At 49.3% G+C, this 6327-nt stretch overlaps 1 protein-coding gene across 2 annotated transcripts in view; it reads left to right on the top strand.

Annotated features, from left to right (window-relative positions):
• Window positions 1-570: 570 nt before the first annotated feature.
• The window catches only part of GAL3ST1 (galactose-3-O-sulfotransferase 1), a 44956-nt gene continuing 39199 nt past the window's right edge, over window positions 571-6327 (top strand). Inside the window, exon 1 of one of the 2 annotated variants that reach the window (XM_044990292.1) lies at window positions 571-591. The gene's annotated coding sequence lies outside the window, so the exon portion shown is untranslated. Of the gene's footprint in view, window positions 592-2726; window positions 2743-6327 lie in introns of those variants that run through there. The other variant, XM_044990290.1, reaches the window with a different exon arrangement.

Below are 6327 nucleotides of genomic sequence, written 5' to 3'. Positions count from 1 at the left end.
TTTCCCTATTTTTTTGTTAATTTTTTAATATAATTTTTCCCCAAACTAAAAAATTAGCAAAACACTTTTTAAAAATAGACCCATTTTGAACCCTGCTGAAGAAAAATAAGTGAATTAATTTGTACATTTTAAAAAAATGTTTTTCCCCCCTTTTCTGACTAGCTCTAGTGGGTGTGACTGATGAGATGTGGGAGAGGATGATGCAGAGAGATGGCAGGAGCTGCAGTGGCTTATTCTGCATGAAGGGACATGGAGGAGGGTGGAGGTTAGAGAGCTGAGGGCGTCAGGGAGGAGCAGCGGGAGAAAAGTCAAGGGACTGTTTGGAAAGCATGGAGGACCCTTTTGAGCTGGAGGATGGAGGCATCAGGCGTGGGGGGCTCGCTGTTCTCTGTGAGGTTGGCAGCGACGCTGCAGGTGCTGTGCTCTGGGAAGCCCGTTCTGGAGAGGCTCTGCCTGGATTAATGCTGTCGGGTGGAGGGCCCTGGTACCGGCTTGGCAGGGAGCACTCAGGCAGGGCCAGGCCTGGGTGGGGAGCCCCCTAGTGGTGACCCCAGCCACGCAGCAGGACTGTCTCCAGCACGGCTCCTGTGGGTGAGGTCTCCAGGCTTGGTTCAGGCGCGGGGCCTGGCTGGGAGGGGGTGACACCGGTCCCCTCTCCATGACCCCAGGCAGGGGTGGGAGGAAGAGGGTTACAGCACTGGGGCCACGGGGCAGGCTGGGGGCTCTGGCTGAGGAAGGGAGCAGCTCCCCCCCCGGCTTGGAGCAGAGGGGCTGGCAGCGCTCTGGGGGTGTAATTTTACCTCAGGTCCCATGTAACCTCATATAGGGCCAGCCCCCTGAAAACAGGCCCCACCCCATCCTGTGGGGATCCTTGCCAGCAGGCTAAGGAGAAGCAGTAACTTTCCCTACAGGCCTTTGTTTTCCAATGATGACTTCAGTTGTAGAGCAGCTGCCCCAAGCAACCCTACAATAACAAACCCATGTTTCCAGCTCAGCACTTGCAAGTCACCCTACAATAACAAAGCAGAGTTGAGGTAGCCTGTGGCTGGTGGGCTGCCCTATGAAACCCAAACCGTTGCCCTAAAGTTAGGCGTCACGAGTAGGCCTCCACTAGCAAACCAGTGTGTGTAGCCCAGCCCTCAAGAACAACCCTACAATAACAAAACCAGGGGTGAGCTCAATGCAGGGTGTGGGGGGAGGGGGCTTCAGTAATGAAATGGGTTTCTGGGTCAAGGGACTAGTGAGGTTAGCAGTAAATACAAAGGGAGGGCTGGGGTGATTTTTAAAATGAGCAATACCTCTGAGAAGCCTGCAGGCCCCCTCCTCCAGCATTGCTGGCTTGGAGGCAGATTCGGGCTGCTGCAGGTTTGCAGACATCACTAAGCAGGATTGAACTGGCAGCCCTAGGCAGGAGGTGTGTGCAGGGATGGAGCTAGCCCAGTTAAAGGTGACAGCTGCATCCCAGGGTAACTGAAATGCGTCACTCCCTTTGCCAGGGTTGTTCCCAGGCACAGCCTAGCCAGGAGGGGGGCAGACTGAACGGCTGTTACTCTGTGTGGGTGTCACACCTGCTCAAACCAGAAAAATCCAATAGCCTTGGTCCAGGCCTAGTTTTTGTGTGTTGAAGGGCATAGGGAACAGCAGTCACTTGAATGTGTGCTGGCTTTGTCAGACACTTTGCTGAGCTTGTGTAAGCCAGAAACAGCTTCTTGTTTAAAACACCAAGCAGCATTATCCTGAGCTGGGCCCTTAATGATTATTGTTTGTGTATTAAAGCTCTTCAGTGTAGATCAGAGCCTTGTTTGCTAGATATTCTACAAAGACCTCTGGCCTGGAAAGCATATAATCTAAATGGACAAGACACACCCAGGGCAGGATGGGAAACAAGGGCATAATAAATAACAGGTGTCAGAGCATTGCATGCAGACCCATCCCCTGAGGCAGCCTGGGCAGTGTGTCACTGGATTGTTTTGTTCTGTCCATTCAGCATGTAAATTCCAGAAGTATCAGACTCTGTATCCCCACTTAAATTCTCCTCATGCTCCAGGGGCAAGGTGTGATGGAAGCTCAGCTGGCCCCTGAGCCTGGCCAGCCAGCCCTGCCCTCCTCCCCAGGAAGCCCCCTTGCTAAGTATATCTGAAAGTACTTTCAGGGGATCTGACCCCATTTCTTCCTACAGACTAAGAGATCTGATGATTTGTATGTGGGCACAGCACTCTAGAGGGGAGCCTGTCAGTAAGGGACACTCCAGAGCATGCCTGTTGTCTGGCTGTTATTTGCACTGGAGGTGGGGAATCTCCTCCATCCAGCAGGGCTGATTCACTTTCATTCAGATTAAACTGCACAACCGCATGGAAACTCCCAGGGCTGAATCCAGAACTGTTTGAAACGGTCACAGCTCAGCTCCATTTCCTGTCTATATCCCAGGTTTAGTACTGCAATTCCTTTTCACTACCTTGCCTGTTTCCATTTCCTGGGGGGTGCATCAAGCTGGCTCATGTCTGTCTGGTCACCAGCCTATACAGCAGGTTGATCTCAGTGTATTTAGACACCTGGGCATGGGGTTTCCAGGTGGTCACATAACACAGTTTTGTGATAGGGATAACAATTCCCACAGGGCAGAGATTTACCTGGCTGCTAAGACAGGTGACTGCACTTAGCAGCTGACCATTAGGACAGTTCACTCCAGCCAATCATGATAGCTTCTGAGCAATCAGAAATGTGTGGACTCCCAGACTCTAGGTATGTAGCATGGAGCACTTTTCAGCATAGGTTCTCAGTGGCTTTGCAGAGGTGGAGTAAGAATTATTGCCATTTGATAGAGGGGAAAACAGGCAGAGAGAGATGAGGGAATCCACCCATGGTCATGCAGCAAGTTAGTGAAGTGCTGGGACTAGAACCCATACATTGGGGCCTCCTACTCTGGTGCCCTATACCTTGGACTAACCTCATTATTTCTTTGTGGGGAGAAAAATAAGCCAACACAGGCACTGATTTCTGGTTTCATTCATATGTATGTACAGTCTTGAAGAAGGATAGTAGATAGTGCAGCTCAGACTCACAACTCTTTCAGATCTTCAGCTGCTAGCTGTTTGCACCCATGGCCTGAGTCGCGTCTCATTTGCAATAGTCTAACTCTGCTAACTTCAGGGGAGCTACTCTGGATTTATTCTGGTGCCAGTGAGAAGAAAAGCAGGCTAGATGGTTTCTCTGTTACTTCTCAGCTCAGCTGCATGTCTGTGGGTTTTAGCTCCTCTCTAGGCACACTTAGGCTTGTTTTCACTGCAATGTTAATGAATGAGCGTCAAACAAGGAGTTTGCCTGGGAACGGTGGGAGAGGAGCTACAGTGAGTGCTGCATTAGGGGGGCTGTGGGGTGAATATCCGAGTGTCTATCTGCTGTGACCATTTGTTTGACTGGTGCTAGTTGCAGGGACTGTTTGACCATGTTTGTTTGAAAAGTGTGACTGTTTGACTGTTTGAGCGAGTGGTTGTTTGTTTGAAAAGTTTGAATTTGGGAGTGTTTTGTTCCAGCTGAGCCTTGAGTGGTTGATTGGAGGGAAGGCTTTGAGCCGGGGCAACTGCTTTGAGCCAGCAGCCTTATAAAAAAGCAGCCAGTTGTGAATTGAGTGGGCTGGGAACAGAGGAGACAAACAGAGAGTGTTTGCCTGGGGGGAGTTCCCACAGAGTATTTTGCCTTTCAGGCTTCTGTGAGCAGTAAATACAATGTCTGAAGAGGCTCTTAGAAGAAAGACAATATGGATAGTGAGCGATCAGCTGTTGCAACCTACACAGGATGTGCCATGTTTGTCTTTCTCCCAGAGGATAGAAGTGACTTCATCTGTACAAAGAGCAAGCTGATCTCCATATTGGAAGAGAAGGTTAAAGGATTAGAGACCCAAGTATCAAACCTGTGTTGCATCAGAGAAAATGAAGAGTTTCTGGATAGAAGTCAGCATTTCATACTGCAGGCACAGCATGCTGAAGAATCAGAGAGGGCAGTGCAGAACAGGGAAGAAAACTGGCAGTATGTGACCTCCAGAAGAAGAAAGAGGAGAACCCATGTACCCCCAATGCAGATAGAGGAAAGAAACCATTTTCAGGCTCTCTCTGCACAGGTACTACAGTGGAGAATGGTTTGGAAGAGTCATCTGAGGGAAGAGATCAGAAGGAGACCCCATCGACCAGAAGGCATGGGATGCATTGTTCTAGAGATGGGGTTTCCATGACCACCACTCCCAAGAGGAGGAGACGGGTGGTGGTGGTTGGGAATTCCCTCCTAAGGGGGACAGAGTCATCCATCTGTCGTCCAGACCGGGAAACTCTAAGTGTGCTGCTTGCCTGGAGCTAGAATTCAGAATGTGATGGAGTGTCTGCCGAGACTGATCAAGCCCTTGGACTTCTACCCCTTCCTACTTCTCCATGTGGGTGCCAATGATAATGCCAAGAATGACCTTGAGCAGGACACTGCAGACTCTGTGGCTCTGGGAAGAAGGATAAAGGAGTTTGAGACACAAGTCGTGTTCTTGTCCATACTCCCTGTTAAAGGAAAAGGCCCAGGTAGGGACCATCAAATTGTGAAGGTAAATGTGTGGTTGTGCAAGTGGTGTCAGAGAGAGGACTTTGGATTCTTTGACCATGGGACGTTGTTCCAGGAAGAAGGATTGCGAGGAAGAGGTGGGATCCACTTAATGAGAAGGAAGAGCATCTTTACAAGCAAGCTTGCTAACCTAGTGAGGAGGGCTTTAAACTAGGTTCACTGCAGGATGGTGACCTAAGCCTTGAGGTAAGTGGGGAAGTGGGCTATTTGGAGAAAACACAAGGAGGAGGGTGCAACAGAGGAGGCATCCTGATTCATACAGAGAAAGTACAGCAATCGGCTAGTTATCTCAGGTGCCTGTACATGAATGCAAGAAGCCTGGGAAACAAAAGGGAAGAATTGGAAGTCAAGGAACTATGATGTGATTGGAATAACAGAAACTCAGTGGGGTAACTCACATGACTGGAGCATTGTCATGGATGGGTATAAACTGTTCAGGAAGGACAGGTGGGAGAGAAAAGGTGGAGGAGTTGCACTGTATGTAAGAGAGCAGTATCATTGCTCAGAGCTCCAGTATGAACCTGGCGAAAAGCCTGTTGAAAATCTTTGGGTTAAGTTTAGAGGCGAGAGCAACAAGGGTGATGTTGTGGTGGGCCTCTACTATAGACCACCAGGCCAGGAGGATGACGTAGACGAGGCTTTCTTCGGACACCTAACGGAAGTTTCCAGATCATAGGCCCTGGTTGGTTCTCATGGGGGACTTCAATCACCCTGATATCTGCTGGGAGAGCAATATAGCAGTGCACAGATAATCCAGGAAGTTTTTGGAGAGTGATGGGGACAACTTCCTGGTGCAGGTGCTGGAGGAACCAACTAGGGGCCATGCTCCTTTTGACCTGTTGTTAACAAACAGGGAAGAATTGGTAGGGGAAGTAAAAGTGGGTGACAACCTGGGCAGCTGTGACCATGAGATGGTCGAGTTCAGGATCCTGACACAAGGAAGAAAGGAGAGCAGCAGAATACGGACCCTGAACTTCAGAAAAGCAGACTTGGACTCTGATGGGCAGGATCTCCTGGGAGAATAACATGAGGGGGAAAGGAGACCAGGAGAGCTGGCTGTATTTTAAAGAAGCCTTATTGAGGGTGCAGGAACAAACCATCTCAATGTGCAGAAAGAATAGTAAATATGGCAGGCAACCAGCTTGGCTTAACAGCGAAATCTTCGGTGAGCTTAAACACAAAAAGCAAGCTTACAAGAAATGGAAACTTCGACAAATGACTAGGGAGGAGTATAAAAATATTGCTCGAGCATGCAGAGGTGTATCAGGAAGGCCAAAGCACAATTGGAGTTGCAGGTAGCAAGGGATGTGAAGGGTAACAGGAAGGGTTTCTACAAGTATGTTAGCAACAAGAAGAAAGTCAGGGAAAGTGTGGGACTCTTACTGAATGGGGGAAGCAACATAGTGACAGATGATGTGGAAAAAGCTGAAGTACTCAATGCTTTTTTTGCCTCAATCTTCACAGACAAGGTCAGCTCCCAGCCTGCTGCACTGGGCAGCACAGCATGGGGAGGAGGTGAGCAGCCCTCAGTGGTGAGAGAACAGGTTTATTTAGAAAAGCTGGACATGCACAAGTCCATAGGGCCAGAAGCAGTGCATCCAAAGGTGCTGAGGAAGTTGGGTGATGTGATTGCAGAGCCATTGGCCGTTATCTTTGAAAACTTGTGGTGATCTGGAGACGATTGGAAAAAGGCAAATACAGTGCCCATCTTTAAAAAAGGGAAGAAGG

This window comes from Mauremys mutica, chromosome 16 (genome assembly GCF_020497125.1).
Source record: "Mauremys mutica isolate MM-2020 ecotype Southern chromosome 16, ASM2049712v1, whole genome shotgun sequence".
NCBI lineage: Eukaryota > Metazoa > Chordata > Testudines > Geoemydidae > Mauremys > Mauremys mutica.
The sequence above is the reverse complement of the archived record's forward strand: the minus strand, read 5'-3'. Positions and strand labels throughout refer to the sequence as shown.